The sequence below is a fragment of the Dicentrarchus labrax genome, unplaced genomic scaffold, assembly GCF_905237075.1.
Source record: "Dicentrarchus labrax unplaced genomic scaffold, dlabrax2021, whole genome shotgun sequence".
NCBI lineage: Eukaryota > Metazoa > Chordata > Actinopteri > Moronidae > Dicentrarchus > Dicentrarchus labrax.
Window position 1 is genome coordinate 9,510,027 of NW_026136722.1, and position 24,854 is coordinate 9,534,880.

The 24,854-nt window shown below is 42.5% G+C and overlaps 1 long non-coding RNA gene across 2 annotated transcripts in view; it reads left to right on the forward strand.

The window, feature by feature from the left end:
• Positions 1 to 8,325: 8,325 nt before the first annotated feature.
• Positions 8,326 to 24,854, forward strand: part of LOC127357159 (uncharacterized) — a 53,742-nt gene continuing 37,213 nt past the window's right edge. The window contains exons 1-2 of one of the 2 annotated variants that reach the window (XR_007882140.1): positions 8,326 to 8,340; positions 9,376 to 10,136. This is a non-coding gene — a long non-coding RNA (uncharacterized LOC127357159). The remainder of the gene's footprint in view (positions 8,341 to 9,375; positions 10,137 to 24,854) is intronic. The other variant, XR_007882139.1, reaches the window with a different exon arrangement.

A 24,854-nucleotide genomic window follows, 5' to 3' on the forward strand; every position in this document is an offset into this window, starting at 1 on the left:
CCTGCAGGTCCACGATTTTTCACCAGTATATAAATAGATAGAAAACAAAAAAAGCTGTAATTTTTTACACATTTATTGCTGATGAACCTCATGTATTTATTTCTTCGTCAGTGCTGCTCTTTTATCTGCTAGAGCGTGCCAGGAAGCAGCCATTGTATTCCAGCTCAACCCTGTCATTAGCTGGCTAGGGTGTGGGGAGTTCTGTTTACAAACAGCTGCCTGACATGGCCAGGGAGAAAGTGACACACACGCTATGTACTACAACACACCCCATACTTGTCTGTCTCAGTCTGCGTGACTGGATGACATTTTTCTAGGGATCAAATATTACGGTTAAAGTGTCAAAACAAAAGCTATCGTGTCAGAGCAAACCTCTGACGTCAAATAGTAAAAAATAACGGTTACCAATATAGTAAAGATTTAACAAGTAACAGTTAGGATAATCTGAGTGGCTCTATGGTGAATTACGGAGACATCAGGCAGGGTTACATTAGCCTTCCAATTTCCAAAAGGCATCATCTGTATTTTGTTTTATGAGGAAGCACATTTACTCAGGTATTGTACAAATTCAGTACAGATTCTAGTTGCTTGTACTTTACTTTAATATTTCCATTTTATGCAACTGAGGGAATATTGTACTTTTTACTCCATTTGTCGGACTGCTTTAGTTACTTTTTACATCACAGTTGTTCATACCCTTCCTGTCCAGTGACAGTCCATGCGCCTCCAAATCTGCTGATTTTGAATGTGAGCTGATAAATTCAGTGTTCCTTTATAGGTTGAAAGAAATTCTCCAACTTCCTGGGCTCAATAAATAATTTAAAACCCCTCTTGGGTTAGCTGTAAAATGCATCACAAAGCAAAAACAGGGCTGTTTTTCTGAGTTCATGAAGAGTTGACATTTTAGAGCTATGTGGTTCTCACAGGACAACAACGCTACAAACATAATGATTAGCTTCTAGAATATGATGCGTTGCTCTAGATTAAACAACAGCGAAATTAAACACACACACACACATTAATGTAGCTGGATATTGATCTAAAAATATCGTAAATAATAGTAAAACATGGACAGGGATCACTTTACTGTATAATCGGTACATTCATTTTGCTGATAATATTGACATACTTATACTTTTTACTAGTTTTTTTCACACTGTGATACTGATACATTTACTCAAGTAAAATACCTGAATACTTCCTCCATCACTGGTTTCATGGATACATACTGACATATTTGTTAATGCGGGTATTGAAAAGGAACAATGGTTCCTTCATCAGCCATGTGGTACAAATTTACAGAGAAAGCGTATTCCATCGTTACAGTTGTTGGTTTGTCTCCAAGCACACCTTGCGGTGCGAGGAAGGACAATGCAGCTCTTTCCCAGCCGTGACCAACTGTCACACCTTATATCCAGGTCATGTTGGCTTTATGGACAAAGGCAATTGTTCCCAGTGAGAGCAGAGATTGACATAGATTAACTAAGCATGCAACAATAGATACAGACAAGCAAGCAGCAAGATTGAGTTGAATAAACAGAAAAAGAGGAAAAATATGCCAGGGAATATTAAACCTGGGTGAAATTGAGAATTTCTGTTATCTTTATATGGATCGGTGTTTGTACCTGTATCGAGGGGTCCAATGACAAAGGGTAGAGACTGTAATAAGTATCCCTTTATTCAGCCACACAAATTGCTTCATATTCCCAATCAAACAACCCCTTTGTCTCAGTGTTTTGTCCGTGCACGGGGAAACAGTGCGCTGCACTGACGAGACGCAGACAGATTATCTTGTTTGAATGGCTTTTTCAGAGCAGCAGAAAGGCCAGCACAACAATAGGTAACTTGTTGTAGGCCCAACAAATCTAATATTCATTTAACATAGCCTTGTTGCAGGCTACCCTTGGGGGCTGCTCATGCTGGTACAGTAACTGTTTGTATTTGCATAATACACTCTACCTCAGCAGGGCTGCTAATTGGGCCGGTTGGAGGGAGCCAAAAGCCCCCGATAAAAGAAAGCAGCAGCCACAATTATCGTAGGAGACACAACAATGTAGGGATTGAAATAATTTCTTTTATGCCTGCATGGGACTCTCTGACAATCTGACTTTTCCAAATCAAAAGAACAGGCAGCTGAACTTCAAGCCCAGAAAGTAATCTTAAACTTAAAAATCATTTGGTTTACAGGAACAATGCAATATGTTTGGTAACCATGCAATCTGAATTTGTCTGAAATCCCCATGCACTAACTTAACCCTCATGTCTGGATTTGTCAATAGGCAGCACGTGAGTATTTGTGCAGACATGCATCCATGTGTGGGTGTGTGTATGTGTGTGTGTGTGTGTGTGTGTGTGTGTGTGTTTGATATTGCTAACAAGCTAAAAAGATTCTTCTCTGCCCATACATTCATTAGCGCTGATTGAAGTCATATGTGCTGCTGGTAACATTGGCAGAGGGGTCTGTGTTTTTCTCTGCTTTGGACATGATGGTCGCCCATGATGTGTCAGAACCAGTCAGACCTTCCCTCAGTCTCTAAGTTTGAGCAGTGCAGCTTGAGGGATGTGCGTGACTGAGATTGGCAGAGCTGCAGTCCACAGACCAGATTTGGACTTGTTTTATTACCTTCCCCCAGTGTTCAACATCTGTTAGATCACAATCATTCACACGCAGCAATAAATATTTTGGATGTTATTCACACATATTGTCTTTGTATAAGCTGTACTCACAACCATGTAGCAACAACAAGTGAAACAGCAAACTCATGCTTACAGAAGTTAAAACCTGATTGAAACGCATACAGTTGTATCAATTAACAAAGCTGAATGAAGCCAACAAATTCCCATGGCCATAAATTAGGCTTCTTACTCATGTACTGTAGATAATATATTTTTGGATCATATCCTACAAAAGGAATTCCCTGTTTCTCCAAATTCCCATTGTGATCAAATACTAAACCTATTGTTTGTTTGTTTAGTTTTTTCCTTTAGAGAGGGAGGTTAGATTTAAGCATTTTTGTTTGTTTCCAGAGCTGATGAGGATGTGAGAAGTGGTCAAGGACAAAAATGAACTACAGTGCTAAAGTTTTTGGAGGGTTTCTGACGTCTGTTTTTTAACTCAAATTTTTCTTTTTCTTTTGGCACACTTAGAGAATCATCTGGCAGCCTTTGGGATCTCAGGAATTCACCATTTACCATATTTATAATGTTTTATGAAGGCTCCATTTTTACTATCAGATTTACATTTTCATTGTATAATCATAGAGCAAGCGTGAGCAGAGGAAATAAAAAAACTCCTGACGAGACAACTGATTCTGAGGTGAGTGATGCTGTAATGGAGGTCATGTTTATTTCAGTAGCACACACAGTGCTTGTTGTCTCATGTCTGGTGCAAATTTAGGGTATTTAGATCACATTATTTTGATTACAGGCCAAATCTTTTTTTTTATTAAATGAAACACCTTGGCTTTATCACATATCATGACAAAATCATGGCCTTTATTTTCATAAAATCACACAGAGATCAAGGGTCTTGCAGAACAAACTACATGACAAATGATTCCAACCAAATTTTTAGGTTCAACAAAGACCCAGGAAATTTGATAAAGACAGAAAAAGGACAAACGTTAGACGGTCCTAGCAAAGGCTGATACTGGACAAGTGTTCCCAGTCAATCTAAAAATTTGATCAATCACTTAGCAACAGAGACAGAAAGGCAAACCTAATAACCTCTATAGGAAGCAGGTGCTGAGTCAGTGAGGAGAGGAATGCCAGGAGAATGGGGAGGGAAGGGTAGTGTTGTCTGTGTGTGCACAGGCGAGAGAGAGGTGTGTGTGAGAGAGAGAGAGAGAAAGAGAGTGTGAGTAACGCTGAGTGGAAGCCAGGGAGCCGAGGAGAGAACAAGGGGAGGAGACTCTCTGGGGATTGCGTGCGGACATCAAATGTTTACCTGTAACAAAAAGAAAGGGGAAGGTGTAGAAGGAAAAAAAAGGAGAGGAAAAAAAGGCCGTGGTTTACAGGGGTGGGCGGGGACCCAAAGCCTAAAGCATGAGCTTCGCACGCAACTTAACAATACTACCTTTATGAAGACTGTGTTGCGTTACTCAGTCAGCACACGCACACACACATATCCACGTAAGATACCGCTGGTGTGACACACACACACACACACGCACCCACACACACACACGTAAAGGAATTTAACAGGAATAGATAACTAAGTGATGGCACTTACGCTGCAGCTTTCCATGTAAAACTATGTAAAAGAGGTGCAGAAAGCCTTTTGTGACTTCCAGATAATGGGATCAAAGAGGCTGGGACTCTTTTGTGGCCACACATTATCCAAATGGGAGCAAATAACCGACCTCATCTGTGGAACAGCTGGGGTTTCTGTTTGACAGAAGGGGTGCTTGTGTCCACCCAAGCTCAACCCAGAACCAAAACTTCTAAAAGCAGATGTTCAGCATTCCCTCTCATCCCCGGACCCCTCTCTGTGGTTGCCCTGTTCATTTTTCATCATAATTGGCCAACAAATCAAGACTAAATGAGAGTCAGCCTTTGTTGTGGAAACCAGAGAGCCCCAGTGATTTACTGACAGGCGACCTCTCTCTTTCTTTCTTTCTTTCTCTCTGGGTCTGTGACTGTCTGTCTCCTGCTGTCTCTACATCTACAGTATCTTGGCTCTCCATCTCAAGGTTGCGTTATCTGTACCGAGAACAAAACGCCTGGAAAATCTTGGGCTGATGATAGATAACTTAACAATAGACACACAAGGGGTTTATATTGAAAGTCTTATGCTATCTATACACCTTTACAGTAGCACATCTCATTTATCACTGTGTAGGTGTTTTTTGCTTTAGAGTAATATTATTAATCATGACAAATTTTTAAATGCAGACACAATTTCTTTATATAGAAATGTGTTTCTACATTTTAACATTTGTTTTAACACCCATTTAATGAGGAATATGAAATAACAAAAGTTGCGTTCAACTTAATAATGAAGTGCATGCAAAATGTTTTCAAGAGAGTTATGCATTTAACCAAACACAACCTTTGTCCCTTTGCTAGTAATCTTTCTCTTCTCTTTGATTGGAAGTGATCTGTCAGTCACAGCTCTGATTGGCAGCTTGCGTGTAAAAGGCAGAGTTACTGGGATTTAGCCCGGGGCGCCTGCGGTCACCACAATATGTGTACTATAAATAATTTGACTTTGTATGTCGTGTGATTGTGTGAGCAGGGGGGGAGAGAGAGAGAGAGAGAGAGAGAGAGAGAGAGAGAGAGAGAGAGAGAGAGAGAGAGAGAGAGAGAGAGAGAGCTACACACACACTGAGCTCAGGGCTTCCTCTCCTGTGAGTGTCTGCAGTCAGAGCGCAGGTACAATAGGGAGCATTGTTCGACTGGCAGGCCCCTGCGTGCCGGCTCCCCCTCCGTACCTGAGCACAGAGACAGGTGTATTTCTCCTAGTCACGCATAGCCCTGCCACACTCCCAGCTGCTTACACACAGCCTGCCACTGAAATCACACACACACACACACACACACACACACACACACACACACACACACACACACAGACCTAGAAGCTTACATATACCTACGTGCTGATAACAGATACTCATTTTATTCCTCACAGTAGAGCTTTTATTTGAACCCTCAGCCTCACCTTCCCCTTCTGGAATTAACAAAGTAAGAATCTATGTTCCTCTTCTCTAAAACGGAAAAAAAATTACACTCATTTATATGGACAAAATTTGGATCCCAACATGTACAGCTGCTAACACTTCTGTTGATAATCCGTGCTTTACATTTGATGTTTACAAGGTGTGCTCTTTTACACAGAAACCCAATGAACTGAGGCACCTGCACGTTAAAGATTTCTCATGGTCACACTGTGGTAAGGCTCCAGGAAGGGTGTGTTTGTCCAAAGAAATTCCCCTCTCTGCCCAGTGTAAGAGTGTGTATTAGGGAGGAAGGAGGAATGAGTCATGCACATGTCAGCGGTATTGAACAGCCAGTCCAGGCCAAAAGTTCATTTAATTTCTCCTTAAGTGGGAAAACATGTCGAAGTAAACATCAGAACCCCTGTTGCAGTTTGACACCCTAATGCAGGGAGAGTGGGGGAAAGGGCCTGAAGGGAGCGAGGGATAAAGGGAGATGACGGACGCTCAGAATAATTCAAATAAAAACGTTACGGTAAGCACCAATCGAGTCTTAAGAATAACTTTGTGAGAGGGGGGGGTCATTGATTACATGGTTTCCTTTGAAATAACCTCCCTTCCACAGATCTGACTCCCTGAGGTGCTGGATGGAGTCCAGCCCTATCAGTCTCATAGCACAAGAGGATTAGCTCTTTATCCTGGGTGATTCTATAGAAAAGAGGTACACGCCACATTATGTCTTGTTATAGAGAGCAGGCACAAGCCATTTTTTTAACCAGTTTTCACATGACTAATCATCATCCACGTCACTCTGAAACCTTCCCGTGACCCCTGTTTAGCTTCACTTCGCCCGTTCCCATGGAGAGTCCAAAAGCTGACGGAAGTTGGCATATTGGCCGTACATGAAATAACACGAGCTGCCAACATGGAATCCAACCTCAGGTTTCCTGGCTGATATTTACCGAATTAATTCCCAGGCGGATGTAGAAATAATAACACCTATGAAAAGTGGGAGAGTGGGAAAACGAGGAGGGGAAATCAAGTGTGGTGGACTAGTGAGCCTATGGTGGGGGAGATGCCAGTGAAAGGGAATGCTGTTATTGGGAAATACTTGTCATTTATCATCTACCCCTTGGTTTCCATGACATCATTGCCCCCCCACCACCACCTAATAACGCAGCTCACATCATACTATAAGATGGGGCTGCGTACTTAAATAGAACAAATGGCCTGCATTATTGTAACCTTCCCTGTCTTTCAGTCTCATAGACTCTTGCTCTCTATCCTGTCGCTGGAGCTTGGGCACTCAGAGCCACATAAGGAAACATTTGTTCCCAGTCTGGTTGAATGGAGCCTTGTGTTGGAGGTAGTCAAAGAGATACAAGGGGATAGGACATCCAAACAGTCCAACACAAGAGCTCTGCTCTGAAGCCCCTCTCTGTCTGAGCTGGGCCAGTAATGAATGTCCTCTAGTCTTAATCACTCTCAGAGGACACACTGGAGATATGACTGACTCCATTGTCCTCCTCTCAATGTTTTGCATGTTGAAAGCAGAAGTCGTAGAGGTCATCGCTACCAGTAAATATTAGATTTGTTTCACCACCACCAGGTGATCACTGTGCCGCTTTTATGGGTCTTGGTAAATGGTAAATCTCCATATATGTGTGTTTGTATTCCTGCACCAAACATTTTACAGTTTTGTATCTTGATATGTAGCTAAGCAATTTGTTTACCCTCCTTAAAAAAATATCTAAATCTTCTCCTCACTCAGTCCACTTTGTTTCCCCTGGATTTGTCTGAAGCATCCCCCCTTTTCCCTCCCATTTGTGTGAGCAGCATTCAGAATGGTTTTGTGCTCTCTGGATATGATTATCCTTGTCACACCAATCTGGAAAACATTTGTGTGCACATTAGCACATACCTACGTACACGCACTGGCGTGAGTGGAGACATGGAGGAGGAGGATGCACAAAGTGGGCACACACTTGCAGGCCCTTGCACATACACGGGCAAGCCTGCAGACACGCATGCATTATGCACATACACACATTGAGAAATAATGCCTTTTCATTTCTTGAAAGGCTGAGTCATTGCTAAGCATAAAAGCAGGAGGAACTGTTGGCTCTATTGTTCACCACATTGTTTTAGATAAGAGATAATTACCTCTTAATTACTTCTATGAGATAATTGCCTTTAATAATACTTTAATTCAGCCTTGATTAATGATTAATGAGCTAAGGGAGCAGATTGACTTTTGTGCAACACAGTGAACCAGATAAAAATTTGTAACCTTCCTTTTCTTTCTTTCTATTTTTTTCTCAAAAGGAAAAAAAAAAAACCTTCACACAGCAGCGGTGGCTTAGGAATGCGAGACAGGAATGCTGTTGAGTTACTATAAAGGGGGTTTGATCACTGAAAACAATGTCTTTGTGTTTTCAATCCGAGCTCTAGTCACGCAATGCTGTGTGCGCAAACCTCCAGCAACTTTTCAACCCTGGCACAGAAGAAAGCCATCAAGTACCTGCAATTGACAGAATCGCGTGCAATTCAGGTACTCCAGGATTGTACTGGAGCATGGCCAAATGGGGAGTAAAGGAAAAGGTGGAGTGGAGCTTCACCTGCTCAAAGTGCAATACAAACTGTGTGTTGTGATTGGAGATCAGTAATAGTGGTGGAGTGTAAGGTAAAGACACTTTATCTGTATTATTCCTTATATTACACATAATATTGTATGGCAGAAACTCAAAAGATCAAAATTCCTACATAGTATGATAAAATGTAGTTTGTTGTAAGTTATATGGGGAAGATTGGGCTTTATAAAAACATGCCAGATTTCTGTCTAGATGAGGATTACTTGTTTTAAGTCAGAGTTTGCCCTTTGTACCAAATGATGTCTTCTTTTTGATCACTTTCCATCATAATCTATAAGTGAATGCCATAATTTGGATAGTCATAGTATATTCACAAAGGTTTCATCAATTTAAAATGAAATGAATATTCAATTCAAATTATCTCTTAAAACTGTCAAATGACAAATATCACATACAGTTTTGATCTGACACACATATAATGAGTCAAATTTACCTTTAGTTTTATACAACTGGTTTCAGTATACTGTAAGTTCAATTATGTTCTAATTTTAGTCTTCAAGGCTGCACGCCCCACTCCCAAGAATCCAGTCCTTGTTTTGACGTTTAAGGGAAGCTATGATCCCAGAAATACAAGCAAGCCTGGAGGTGGTTAGGACATGAAAGTGAGGTGAGAAAGACAAGAGATTCATTCATGGGAAGGGGATTGAAGGCACCGACATCCCTGTATCTCTGCACAGCCTACAGATGATCATTATTACTCACTCACACTGCTGCACAGGGCTCACACGCAACCGGGCACCAAACTGACACATGATGAGTGACTGCAACCACAATGTAACACCCTAAATTCATGACATAATAACTTACTCAACTGTTACAGTTAATAATAATAAAAGTAATAATTATAATAACCACCATTACTATCAAAACTCAGATGATTGATAATGTCAGTAGCACTTTTTATATTAACATGCGTTTCTTTAATGTAAGTGGAATTCTACATTTACATGCAAACACGTTTTACCTTCCAGTCTAAACTGCTTCATTATACCATACTTACAATTTTACTTAACTGCCACAATCATTCAAAAAACTTTTTTTTTCTCCCTCTTTTGCTATTTTTAAAGGTTTAAAGTCTGATATTATTCTCTACTTTTCAAATATTTGGCAGCAGCAACAATAAACTCCATGTACCATCATGCTTTGCGCGCCTACGTTGGCCGACAGCAGCATGTGCTGCGCTGCTGTGCTCCCACTATGGCTCAGTGCGGCTCAGGCTCTTCACGGGAGTGCATCGTAGCAGAGACAGAGGCGCTGGTCGGAGCTCCAGCAGAGACCATCACTGCTCTGGACCATGAGGAGGAAGCAGCTTCTTTTTATTGCTTATTGGAAATAATCACACTGATCGATCTGCCTTGATTTGCCAAAGCACCCGTTCGCGCAAGGATTCTTTGGACGCATTCAGAGGATTAAATAATGCTGTTACAGCACTGACACACGTGGAGGAGTTATTATTATTTGTATTATTATTATTATTGGGCAAACTTGATGATGGCAGCAGCTGATGGATTCAACACTCCAGCTGTGAATCGTCCTGTAGGATATAAGGAAATACTGTCTCTTACACGGGATAAGTGGTGTCCATTACTCCTGCTGCCCTTTGCTGGACAAGCCGTTTGGCGGACAGACGAGTCTCTTGGGATACTTCACGCGTGTGGGCCGGTGTCATAGATGGCCAGTACCATGATGTGGTTTTTGGGAATCGATATGTATTGTGTTGGATTTTGTCGAAAGCAGTGGGATATCCTGGGATATATTTTTGGAAGCGATGCTCAGCAGATGTCCAGCAATTCTGGATAATGACAGTACGCATCTCCTCATCCAGCAGGTATGTGAGAAAAGAGGCTGTCAGTGAAATGTTATAAGCTAAACAAAATGAATCATTTATCATTTTTGAGTTGTATAAACGACCAGCATAGCCTAGTGCCTTCTGGGATGTTCCAGAGGGGTCCCAATTAGGAAGTAACTCACAAAAATAAATCTAAAAAAAGTTCAACAATGGCTGTTTTGACCAAAGGTTCTGTCCTTATCTCCCTACACGCCCATCTGGCCTACATCTTCACTACCAAATTACACTTAACAATCAAACTCCTCTCCCGTGGGATTCCTTAGGACAGCTATTATCAAGTTGTGTCAAATCTGTGTCCATCGAGGGGGGCGTGTTTGATCCCAAAAAAAAAAAAAAAGCCTCATCAAACCCCTGATCTGCTCCACATTATGTAGGTTCACCTGCTCAGTTCACACACTGCTCCGTTATGGTCTGGGGTTCATTACGCGCGCGTCTCTCACCCTCAAAACTGACTCAGGTTGATTTTTAGTTTTAAAACACTTTTGTTTCCTGCCTGACATCCGCAATTTACCCCCTTCCTCCTCCATTTAAAATAATAAATGTACACCATTATGACCTGTCCTTACCATACACCTGCAGTGCCAGGTGTCCACAGACCCAGACCCACAGAGCCACTACCTGTCATAAGACCAGGTGCAGCATAAATAAAAGAACAGTGTGAATACAGTGACCGACATGTGGTCCCCTCCTACAGTAACCCCATTCAGGTGAGAGTAAATCAGTCTCCATAACTGTGGCCACTGGTGGAGCGTGGGGCCTGGGGGGGTGGGTTGGCTGCCATGTGAAGTGCTACCTACCTGACACATGGCATGTATAAGAGATCCACTAGGGGCTGTGGGTCGTAGAAAGATCTGCATGATGTTGAGATGCTTCTTTGGAGTTGGAACCTACAGGTGCCTGTGATCACACTCAGTGGTGAACCCTGCACAGTCAGGAATCATGTGGAAGTGTTTGTACCGGTTCAGCATGTCGGGATTTCAAGTCTGTACCGTGACATAATGGCATTGCATTCATAGTTGGTGCGCGTGTTCATCCACCTTCCTCTTGCCTCAACTCTCAGTCCTCAGTCTCGAAGTCCACTTCCTTAGCAATGAAGAATTCCACCCATTGTTGGGGCAGGGGACAGAGCCCCACTATATGTCTGTATACAGCGCAGAGCCCAGACCAAGTAGCCTCCCCTCCCTTCCAACTCAGCCCCCCCCCTCTCCACACACACACACACACACACACACACACACACACACACACACACACACACACCCCCTCCATTAAAAATCTTCTCCAAACAAGACCCCCTTTCTCCACTGAAGAGGGACCCTCTGTCTAATGCCAAGTGACTCTCATGGCCAGCATTGACGGTGGGACACTTGCTTCACAAAAGGAGCTGAAGTGTCAAATAAACTCGGTCAGAGCCCCCGACACACAAGAATTCCTTTATCTGGCACCCTGGGAGGCAGACAAAGACAGACTTTGTGTCAGTGAGCAGGCCTTGACTAAACACTGGGGCTTTTTTTTTTTTTTTTTTACTCCTCTTCTCACAACTTCTGCCTCTTCTTCCTCCTCCTCCTTTTGTCGCTTGAACGGCGGAGCGGGAGCATGTGTGTTAACGTGACCCCCGCTCGCCCAGCATCTGTCCTGCACACTGCCAACATCACCCCTGTGCTGTGTAAGCGCCATATAAACACAGATACACCCGTGCACGCCCACTCTCATACGCCCCGCATCTCTCACTCACAATATCCGTTAGACATCAAAGCAGTATTTCAATTGATGTGCTTTTTTGGATACTTTTGTTTATTTCTTGGTCTGTGGCTGAGAATAGCAAAGCAGGAATTTGCTTTCTCACAGGGCTGAGTGTGCTGGCTGAGCCGTCATATGATATGCTTGTGGTGAACCGCAGTAGAGAGCCATATACACACCAGGGTCAGACTCACTTAACAACCCAGTATTTACTCCAACTCAACATTTCCTAGGAACTTTCTCATCACTTGCATGTCTTTGAGTTCAGATATTGTCTTCTGTTTTATACTTGTTACATAATGAACTCACTTCTGAGCTCCTCGCACCTTCAGTTTTCGCAGTTTTCCACAGGCTGCTAGATGATTAACACCAGTTTCCATCACCTTTTAAAACGCTACCTGGACAAGTCAGGTAACACACACTTCAGACTAAACAGACATACACTCTTTCCACGCTCATGGTGGTGTTGTGCAGTGATTCTAAAGAGCTCTATAGTCTGCTCCTTGAAGTTAAAAACGTAAGCGTCTGTATGGAAGTGAGCCCAAAGTGCTGGAAAATTACCTCATGCGGAGTTGAGACAACGCCGAAGCAGCACCACTGAGAAACCTAGGGGCCCAGAGCCGGAGCTGGCCGGGCCCCTGTGATAGACATGTGTATCAGGCCCCCCAGGCATGCTAATACAGGCCTGCCAGAGAGCAATAGTCCTCAGCACAGTGGTTAAGGTAAACAGATCGAATTGCTGTGGTCGAGCGTGTTAATGGTGTGTTTATGAGCTTAAGTTGAGTGGTGATTTATCATGTCTAAACTCAAGTCTAAACTCAAGTCCCTGACCTTGATTGAGCTCAGTATCTTAGTGCGTGCATGCGTGCGTGTGTGTGTGTGTGACGTTGCACACAGGTGACAACGCTGACTGAGCGGCGTGACCTCTTGGTGAACTGCGTCTCGATGTCATGAACGTTTTTTGACGACCGAAGGGAAATGGAAAGCGATAAGAGCATTTATCGCGCATTAATTACACCCCTGTTTTTGTAGCAAATGTGCCCTCAGCATTACCTCATCAGGTCTGCGGGGCACAACATTCAAATCGCAGGAAAAAACATCCTCCATTCATTAGTGTCAGATAACCTTTTAATGAGCTCCATGAGAAATATCGGGCTGTAAAAAAAAAAAAAAACTGCTGTGTATCCTTTCATATAGAGCAGTGTGTGTGTCTTTAGAATGGGCTCTAAAGTTTGTCTGAACAGGAGAACTGTCATTTATTAGTAGTGCGGGAACAATGGGGAGCTTGTCTCCGGGGTGGTGGGGGCCAGAGGGGGGCCTGAGGGGGCCGGTGGAGCCAGGGGAGGGTGGCCTGAGATTGGGCAGCAGCCTCTGACCAAGAACAAGCCCCTGTCTGATGGAGAGAACTGCTGACCCTTCCTGAGTAAAATGGCACCTTTGTTTCGAGGTGTATGTGTTTGTGCCTATGTGTTTATGTGTGTGAGAGGGAGAAGGAGAGAGGTTTTGAAAAGCTGGGAGTGCTGTGTAAATTGTTTTTTTTTTTTTTTTTTTTTCTCAGTGCTTTGGTGATTTTCCCTCCATTTGTGATTTTTCTCTTAGCTGCTAATAAATTCTCACAGCACTAAGGAAAAAGAAATGGGGGCGAATTCATTACCTATCTGGCACAAAAGCTCTTATATAACATGTCATGGTCATCTCCTTAGAATTTGCTCAATATTTTTGCTTTGAGGAAATACACTTTAAGACCTTTTACTTTACTTTACAAAATGCCAAACAGAGATATCCAATACTCATACACATATAGAGCAAGTGCTTCCAGTAATACACCACAGAGTAGCATGCCTATCATATAGCTACACACAGCTATAGACCTCTCTGATGCCATGACACCAGACCACCGCTTCAGACTAATTAGCTATTTTGTGTTTTCCTCTGGCCTTTTGCCACAGTCTGTGTGGTGCTTTCTTCCTTCTGGCCTACCAACAATTGTCTCCTCTCTGTCTAATGATGCTCATGAGGGAGAGATGCTTTGTTTAAAGAAACAAAAGGGAGGAGGGAGGAAGGAGGAGGAGTAAATGCTGGTGGGGTAATGGCAGCAGATTGCTGATTTCCTACAGGGAAACCACAACTTACAGGGTGGCGTGTGTGTGTGTGTGTGTGTGTGTGTGTGTGTGTGTGTGTGTGTGTGTGTGTGTGTGTGTGTGTGTGTGTGTGTGTGTGTGTGTGTGTGTGTGTGTGTGTGTGTGTGTAAAGGAGAGTGTTATCCCGCTTTGGGAGTTTTCAGGAAGTGGGAGGCTGAGAGAGACAGACAGCTTGTGCCTAAGTGAGAGTGTGGCAGGGTGCTTTAGAGGAAGTGGTGAACATGAGTGGGGGATTCTTCAAAATGATGCCTCTGGGTCTGACACTTAAAGCCTGTCCTCTTTCATAAGCCTCCCTCTGCACCTGGCGTTAAGACCTTTTTTTTTTTACTCAACTCCTCGCCGCATGGCCCGCCGTTCCCCATTGGGTGATCAAATCCGGCACACTTCCTGTGACTTTCATTTAAATCCTGCTATCCTTTCTGTCCTTGACCTCCCGTGTCAGCGCAGCCCCAACTAAACTCTGCAGGAATATAGATGAAAAGAGAGCATAGGAGAGATGGCGAGGCATAGGAAGGTGAAAGAAGAAAGATGGGCGGAGGACAGCCCCCCCCAACATGCCCTTGACACACACACAGAGCAAACAGCAAAGACACACAGCGCAGCACAGGGGCATCTCTGTCAGCCTGGGCGCAGACAGACAGCACTCCATTCAAACTCCGTTCAGCCACAGGAAGGCTGCACGCAACAGCCACCTCGCTGCAAGGACACCGTGGATCTGCAGACGGGTAGCAAATCAGAGATGCTGAGAACAGGCTGAAACTAGTGTGTGGGCTTACTAGTGTGTTCTGTAGCACAGCGTTGACTTCACATGAACAATACAGAGAAAGTAGATGACATTTGTTTACATTTTTTTAATCTTATTCATGAAACTGTGGTTCCACGTATTAGCATGTGTGAATAGATTTTGATTAGTGTGTATGCCTATGAATCCCCAGGTGTACCGTGGTGGATCTTCAGGTGTGTCCTTGGCCTGTCTTGCATGCAAGACAAATCAAACTGATTGCAATGCTTTAAATACCACACATTCCTTCTCCCGTTCTCTGTCAAACTGATCTCGCTTGTTCTTTGCGTGCTCTCATTTTGGAGGGAAAATTCCACCCTTTTGTGTCCGACCCTCACAAATGTCACATTCCACCAAACCTGTGACCATATTTGGCCTTTACTGTTCTGGGTGTGGGTTGCCGTGGCAACTCCACTGTTTTCAACGACTCACACCTACACAAGCATAAGCCATGCTAATTCAGCAGTTGGGTCTTTTTTTTTCTTCATTCATGCCACTCTTTCACTCCTCTTCCCTTTTCTTTCTTTTCTCGTTCTCAGTGGGGAGGATAAAGGAGACATTTTCAGTGTGAAGAGGAGCGTGAAATTTCCTGCGTGACCTCCCTGGGACACAGCAGACCACCAGGCTCCTCAGACAACTCTGTGTGTGTGTGTGTGTGTGTCTGTGTGTCTGTGTGTGTGTGTGTTAAATCTTGCGCTTGTGTAGGAGATCTGTGTGATGCTGACAGCTTTTAGTGAATGTATGTTTTTATTAGCTTTGTTTAAAGGAGATTGAAAGAGGTTGAGTTACACCCATTTGCACACAGAAAGGGCAATTAAGGCTGATTGTTAAGTGTCCTGACATTTAGAAGGTGCACACAAATTATCGTGTCATGTAAAAGCTGTATGCTGGTTGACTTAGAGGCGGATGCTCCTCCAGTAGTAGGCCTGTATGCTATGTGGTCAAGCTACCACAGTTGAGCCCTGAGCTTCTGACAGACATGCTGTGGAAGTGAAAGAAGTGGCTGTCAGTGTCCCTGACCAGAGGCACAGATAAGCACACAGTGCCAAAGTGCTGTAATGACAGCTGAATCGACTGGAGGCTTTCCAGACGTCAGGCTGTCATCACAGGGCATCCCTCATTCAACAGACCGTGGAGAAGAGACAGACATTCATGTTCCTCAGTGGGCTGTTGCTGATTGGATTTTGTGTGTTTTTGATTCAAATCCAATGACAAGCTGATGGGCTGTACAAAATAGTTTTATGTGAAAATAAAAATTGACAGTTACATTTTTGTCTGTATAAAATTGTTATTTAGTGAAAAGTGCAGACTGTGTTGACGTTTGGAGGTGTGCATCTGTTAGACTCTGCTGCACCCTTGTGGACAATGTAGGTAGTAATTGCATTGTCTCTGGTGGCCACTAAAGATCTGTGGTGCTAAATGAAAACTTCAGTTAGGACATGAAGGATTTTGTTTTTTCCACTAAGCTGTTTGTGTTTTCAAAAGTAACACTGTAACAATGTCATTTTTGCTCAAATTGAATAGCATAATTTAACTACATTGATATTAGATACCCCGAATATAATCAAAATTGCTCTTTCAAACTAAATGTATGTGATGCTGTCCCAGTGATATTAGATATTACATACAATATCTACAACTATCAAAACAAATTGTCTTATTGGAAACTCATTTCTAACACCAACTATAAAATGAAGAAAACTACTTTACTTTCTCACACAATTGTAAGGATTGTAGGGATCTCCCCCGAATCAGTGTACCCTTCTTAATTACACATTAAGGTCACTTAAAAGTAACTTAGAGCCTTACAAATTATCTGAATCAAACCTTGGAATATAAAAAAAACCCCTACTTATCAAATATAAATCAAGTTTTGTCTAAATGTTTTTTAAATTATTTTTTTCTATTCTATTTTATTCAAATTTCTTTTCTATTCCAAAGTTTCTATAAGACCAATGCATAGGTAATGCAAAGTTGCACATTTATCAGCTTCTATCTATCTATCTATCTATCTATCTCTCTATCTCTCTATCTATCTATCTATCTATCTATATATATATATATATATATATATATATATATATATATATATCTGTCTATCTGCCTATCTGTCTGTCTGTTTGTATTTTTTATTTGTATGTGTACTTTGTGTTCTTGCCTTGTAAGGTGGTCTTTTGGATTTATTACTTCAAAAAACAGTAAAAACAATATGTCTTTAGATTAGTTGATGAAATGCCAGAAAGTTGTTTTATTAGATAGATAGATAGATAGATAGATAGATAGATAGATGTTTTTATGTTAATATAATACTTTTAATGACATTTTTCACACAAATAAAATGCAAAGAATGGCACGGCCAAGTTGTTTCATCCCTCTAACTGCATACTGTACCTTTAAGCAACAAAACACGTCACTTTCTTCAAGCACCACTAGAGGTCGGAGTTTCCTTAGTGCCATTAAAGGAACATTTTCACATGTCACATCAGAGTGGACACAGTTAGAGCTCTGTACTGTGTGGAACATATCTTGAAGTCAAACAGTTTTCATGGACAATGCTGTGAATCTGTTTATGAAAGTATGTAAATGGCCCTTACATTTCTGTTTAGCAGTTGGCACCTTGCATGGCTGCTGCTGCCATCTGTGTATTAATGGTTGAATGTGACATGTAGTGTAAAGCACTTTGAGTGGTCGGAAGACTAGAAAGGGGCTATATGAGCACAGTTCATTTTACTTTATCTGCATCCTTTTGGCTTGACTGCATTTAACAACAGAGCTTCATTCTTCTCTGTGTTTACTATGTGACTGTACTACAGTTGACTGCATTACCCACAAGGTGTCGCTCTTGCATAAGAGTGTGAATTCTTCTACTGCATAGAGCAGTTTTCTACATGTGTTTTCTTAAATATCCACACCAATGATATTTACAAATGATTTTATTAGCATTTAAAATCCACGAATGAACAAAAAAGAATCTAGAACAAGAAAAAAAGTGGCTTCACAGATTGCCTTTTTTTTTTTCAATATACTTTATTTTTAATTAGTAAGTTCCATTACAGGTAAAGTGCACTCAGCACCGATGGTAGAATGTAACTCAAATACTGTACTGTAAATTTGATTGTACTTTATACTTCTACTCAACCAACTTAGTGGCATATATTGTATCTTTTACATTTGGTCATTTTGAATTTGAATTTTCTTGATAAACTGAGGGTTTGTTCCTTTATGGGTTGAGAAAATTCTCCTACTTCTTGAGATAATTCAAATTTTACATCCTCTTGAATTAGCCTGACAAATGGATAGTCACAAAGCTGAAAACAGGGCTGTTTGCTGAAAAGTTGACTTTTTAGAGATGCAGCAACGCTACAAACATATGATGATCTTATAGAATATGATTCATTGATTTAAATAAGTACCCAGCAGTATATAAAGTAGTTAAAATTAGCTCAACCATAAACATTTGCAACACACATGAATGCAGCAGTAATATTAATCCAAAAACGTCACAAGTATAACACTGACCATTAGGACCAACAGGGACCTTTATTCTGCAGAAGGACTACTTTTACTTTCGATACTTTAAGTACATTTTGTTTACATACATACTTTTACTTTACATTTTTTCTTGTTGTGGAGTTTCTTTATAGTCTGGTATTCTTCCTTAGGTAAAGTGTTCGAATACTTCTTTCACCACTGCTCTGCACCTTTCAGTGAGTCTCTCTTGTCGACAAAAGGTTAGTCTCAGCTTTAGTCACTAGATGGCAATGTAGTAACATGGAATATGGTTCCCCCCCTGGATAGTAGAAGCGATTTAGCATGTCAAAGTAACCCTGTGATCTATGGAGTAATGGATGTAGATTGGCATTATTATCTTCTTATTGCCCCTCATTCTTGCTCATCTCCCTTTGAAGATCAAAGTGGCCGTGTGCCTCTGTGTGTACCGACACTGATAAACCCAGAGTGAACTTCAATAAAGCCAACTGTTCGCTTTGTACATCTGTCACTCCTAGCCCTCAACCAGCCTCACTAGTTGAAATTCTGTTGAACCAGCGGAGTCAACAGTAGTGCAGAAATCATGTTGATTGCTGAACACAAGCAATTTCAAAATAATTGCAGCAAAGTTGGGAATATCATTTTAAATGTATGGTAGTGTAAGCTACCATACATTTAAAATGAAAGAAAAAAAACCATCAGCACCAAATCTCGTTGCTGATGGTTGATCGTGATACAGAAACTTGGCAAGATTTTCGACTCTTTGTTGGCTTCACTCCTCCTCTGAGAACTTCAGACATTACGGAACCCAGAATGAATGAGAGAAAGATACAGGTGACAGGGTTAAGGAACAGGTGGGGCAGCTTATGATTGGGTGGCAGAAATGGCATGAGCATAATGCCACCTACAGTTTAGTTCCCACAGGTGTCCTGTATGTGTGTGTCTTAATACTGTTTATGTTAGGCACATCATGTCCAGGCTTAAGTGGTACTTATTATTGTTTCACGCATGTGCTTGAGCTTCCAAAACTTTAAAAAAAGAAAAGTTTTCTATTCGTTCAGATCTGTGTTCTCCTCCTCACAGCCACTTTTGAAATATGAATCAGCTCTTTTGAATGAATTTCCTTTTGAATATTGAGTATCACTGTTTCTTTTAAGAGCTCTGTTGTTCGCGCTGGAAGGCCTCATCTTCCGATCCTCTCGCTGTGTACGCTGCATTGTTGAACGCTGACCAATTTGCTTTGGGCTAATCAGATCTCAGAGTATGCAGTCACTCAGGTTCCTGTCAGATAGATATTATGGGAAAGAGTGTCATGGGAAGAAGTTGTAATCATAAGTGAATCGTTAATCGGTGTATTGTGTAACCGTCTGCACATGCAAGTGTATGCAAGCATAGTGTTTGATATAAATTATTCAACTGTACACAGTTTTCATACCATATTTTATCTGTGCACATGTGCAGAAAGGCTTCTTACGGTATAGATTAAGTGCATTTCTGTGTATCAGTACAGTGTGTGTGTACTTTAAACACACAGCCACACCTCTTGCTTGCACTGGTTACAACTGTATGTAAGGCTGTTCATAATCTACAGCTAATCAGATTTCTCCTTTAGGGTTTGTCACTAAGGAGACTTTAGCCACCTTGAAGAGCTGTGCTACGAAGTTATGCACGCACGCACGCACGCCACACACACACACACACACACACACACACACACACACACACACACACACACACACAGAAAGGCATACTCATACACACACACACACACAGCCATCTGCATAACCTTTGTAATATTTCATACACTGTGTGCAGTTCCTCCGGATCTCTCTTATCTACTTGCTTTCTTACCAAAACCAAAATCAAATTCCTAACTGTGAGCTTATCAGAACTGTTGGCCACTATTTGCTTCTGCTGCATGACTTTTTTTTTGTATTCTCAGTGAAAGTGCAAGCTTACACTGCAGTTTACTTTCAGGTCTTTGTGGAGAGCTTGTTGACATTAGTGCCTGCGTCAAATCTCATTTATTTTCAGAGTGGCAGAGTCCCTATCCCACAACAGAAGTCAGTGGTTGCAACACTGCTCCTAGCTACTTATCTTTTCAATCTCCTCTAAGCTTTCCAAAATTACTCATCTCTTCATAATAATCGATCATTTAAATCCTTCAGCAGCTTTTGATAACAGCTACCGCGGGCTAGCCGAGCTGAGAACCTGACCAGACGTGTCCAAGGCAGCCAGGCAGGCACTGAAGGAGCTCACTTGCCTTTAGGGAAGAGATCCATGTTTTTTCCCAAGCTGTTGTTTATTTCAGACACTGTGTTGAGGCATAGCAGGGCAGGCAGATTGAGCAAATCAAGGTGGAGCTTTGGTAGTGACACAGAGGAGGAAGTCAGAGTGTATATCTGTCTAGTCGATGGCATAGGTAAACCTCCATCTACTGTTCACGTTAATCATTGACTCTGGACTCCCTGTTTTTCTGTACTTTGCAGGCAAGCAAGGCTTTAGAAGAGATCATATGTTCATTAGCTGCAATTTTTCACATTTTAAACCTCAGAATGCATATGCTGGCTGTTGTATTAACCACATTTTGCAGCAGTGCAATAAAGCATTACATGGTGAGCCCTTCTCTATAACCATTTCTTACGGTTCTGTGCTCCCTGTGGTTGACGTTAATGGGGTGTTGTTAGTGGCAGTAGCTCCTTTACAGGCCTTCCTAACGTATGTAGCACCCCCACCTCTCTCTGCTCAACGCTGTTTCACCCTTCCACTGGGTAACCTCCACTGTAACACCGGGCCTCCGTGGGTAATGTTGGCAATACCCCAATTAGCAACCGGGGGAAACCCTAGCGCAGTGAAAGCGTATAACTACGTCTTCCCCTTATGCCGCTACCCCCAGTCGGCGGTGCAGCTCTCAATCAGCAGCTGCCTAAATGGGGTGCACGTGTGTTGGGGCGTGGACAGCTGTAAGTCTGGAGCTCAACTTGTAGCCTAGCTGGAACAGACACATGTGCATGCACGCACACACACAATCGTATACACACGAGGAGGACATTAGCAGCGGTGCGCCGGCTGTTGTAAGCTTGGGTTTCGGTGCGGTGTAAGGAGGGGAGTTTGTGTGAGGTGGGTACGTATGTTTGTGTGTGTTCCTCTGTTCGTTTACAAAGCCTGCACTCCTCCACTGTAAACGTTGCCAACCTAGCCTCTTCCAGACATCTGTCTCTCGCTCGCTCGCTCGCTCGACACACACACACACATATGCCTACGCCGCCTTTTCACTTAATCCCCAAGTCCATGCAAGCTGCAACTTGAAACCCAGAAATCTGTGCATATTAAATGGGTGATCCGCCACCAAACATAATTACATCCGTGACATTTCTAAAATCAGGATATACTGTATTAATGGTGCATTATGTGTACTGCGTGGCCTGTAAAGGCAGGGAGGTACGTGGAAGTATTGATGTCAGTGTAGTTTGTTTCACATGTTTACTGTTACTCAGAGGCTTGATGGAGAGCCTGGTGGCCTTGAGGACAGGGCAAAGGTCATTCAGGTGAGGCTGGACTTTTCCACCCTTTCCAGCACTACGGCGCCATGCATCAGACAAGCTGGCCTGTGCTCTGGAGGGCTCAGTCCCCTCGAATCAGGGAGAAGAGGCAGAGAGCAGATTGAGAAAAGGTTTTGGAAAATGTGAGTGAGGTGGTCAGGGACCTGGTGGTTACTGATGGCAAGTTTCCCTCCTGCCAGCTGCCAGCTTATCGACTTTAACGATGTGAGCGAGCGATGGCCAGTCCCTCTGCCCCCTGGGTCTCTGTGTCCTTCATGCCCGCCAAGGCAGCAAGAATGGCAGCAGCACACCAATAAAGCCCCACATGGTACTGATTGAGAGGTATTAAAGTTCCCTTTTCCCCCGCTCGTGTTCAATCATTCACTGAATCGTGAAGATCAAAGAAATTGAAACAGCCCAGCACGTTTGATAATCTTTATGCCTCAAATGTCTTGCCTACTCAGATGCACTTTTATCATCCAATGAACGGGTTTGCTAAAATAGTATCACCGCCATCCTAGGGCTAAATTGCTTTTCCGATCAACAATTTCTGAATTCAACAATTAACTTTGCTTCGTTTGTTTTGCCTTGTTTATGTGAAATGTTTACTGTGGGGCACTGCAGAGCAAAAATCTGCCAGCCCTCCACCCCCAACCTACTATAATTTTCATCCCACCTTCCCTATCACCTCCTTTCCTCCCCCCTCTCCTTCGCTCTTTGACTGAGCTGTTTTGGAAGGAGCTGCAGGGGCAGCATTCATTTAAGAGTCAGATATAAACAGGCATTAAAAGGCAGCGTGGTCTTAATTAGCTGAAGCTGCTCATATGTTTGGTGTGATTGTGTAATGTTTATACTTCGGTGTTTGTGTGTGTGAGAGAGAGAGAGAGAGAGAGAGAGAGAGAGAGAGAGAGAGAGAGAGAGAGAGAGAGAATGCTGTGTCAGGCCACCGTGCTAATCACAGTTTTATTGCCCTTTGCAAAATTGTAACAGTGCTGAAGTGGGACGAGCAGAGGGCATTCACGCTGAGGCAGACGCCTGCCACAGTGACAATAATGACTGATATTTATTAATGTCACCAGGTACCACCTATGTACCTCATCTTACCTTGTGCAACATCATAATTACCCTAACATCACAAAAAGATGTTAAAAGTTCATTTGTCATTTCTCACAAACGAACATCTTGCAGGGTTCACAGCGTGGCTTGGTGTTTCACATTGGATCATTGTTTTATGAAAGGCAACAGAAAACACTTGAGCTGCCAGGCGTTGTGAGGCAATGTTCTGTAGTGTAGTTTAGTTTCGGTCTTTGAGTGCAAACTGTACGTGTGTGTGCCAGGGCCAGTGATCTAGTCATCAAGACTTCCTCATCCTGATCGCAGTTTCTGAGGCCCATGTCCAGGATCCTGCAACGGTTATCAAAGCAAAAATAACTGTCTAGCTCCTCTTCCGTAGAACTACCTGCCCCTGTGCTGTACAGTGAAGCAATGACATTTGGCCCAGTCATAAAGGAGCTACAAGAGCCATAAAAACACCTTACGATGTCTGGGTTTCTGTAGCCAGGCTATTAAGCTGTAAAGCACTATTGTAAAAATCTAGATTGAACCGATATAGTTGAGGAGAGTACAGCAAAGATGAAAAGGGCCTCGCTCAGCCATACTTTCATAAATCTACAGTGGGCTTGGTTTTTACCGGTAAGCATACGGGAAAATTCTTTGAATTCCCCGGCTTCACACCCTCACTTTACTTTTGCCGCCCTGCAGCCAATCCCTTCAAGCTCGCTTCATGGGCTTGTTTGTAGCGCGTTTGACGTCACAGAGATATCAATTAGTTCCTCAAATGAGCGAGTTGTTGCTTTCCCCCCTGCAGTTTAAGATATTTTGCTTTATAGTTTTGTACATTGGACTGTGTCTGGAGATAAGAAAGTATGTGGGCATAGGCACATTTAACACAGACTCACACTAATATTCAGCTGCTACCGTGTAGGTGGGCCAGATCTCACAACTGTCTGACCATACTGGAAGCCATCCACATGTGTAAGTTTGGACGCACCACTCCTCTGCCCTTTTCCTTTGTCCCTCACCTCCTCTATCTATCTTTCTATAATTGTGTCCCAGACCCAGACATGTCCATAAATAAACCGGGTCTCCCTCTACTCAACCAGACCCAAGCCATGTTTATGTTCAGGCCTGTGTTGGGGGGCCATCTGGACCGCTGGGCCTGCCTCACTGCCTCTCTCCGGGCTCAGGTGGAATCAAGATGTGCCACCAAACACCAACATCTGCTTAATGGACTAACATAGGCTTAAAACACAACCACTGGGTCATTGGAGATATATATTTTTTAAACCTTTTATTGAAGATTAAACAATCCTTGACTCGTGTCTCACACATTTTTGTTTTAACACTTTGCAGTTTTAGCATAGAATTTAAAAACAAAACAGAGTATAAGAAAAAAAGTTACAAATCCAAGTGTGCTTTTAGTGTCGCTGTAGTTTATATTTGCGCACAGTGTCTAAATGTCTTTTCATTTGTAATTACTGCAGAATACAAACTGTACCTGTTGGTCAGGACGGGGCAATTTTCCAGTTCCTGCTTCACGCTTACCCAATTCGTAAAGAAAGTGAGAGAAACTTTTTCAAGACGGACAGTGGAGGAGATTTTTAGTTTATTTACATTAGCTGGATGTGGTCTCCCAGTCTTCATTTCATTTGGTCCAGGAGCCAAGCTATTAAAACTAATGAACACTTATTACCCTGAGTTGGATTCTGAGCTCCTTGCTAAACATCCCCTCTGTAGCTGTTTGTTTTACTTGTACCTGATTATTCAAACAGAGCCTTAAAACATGTGGCTGAGCCTTTGCCTCTGGTCTTTACAGGTTGTCTTATAAACAGTCTGATCTATGATATGTGATTGCACATGAGAGCCACTGTTTTTATATATCCCTTAATTTTTATAGCAAACACGGGTGGTCTTCATTTTTCTTCACTAATCATTTTGGACTGAA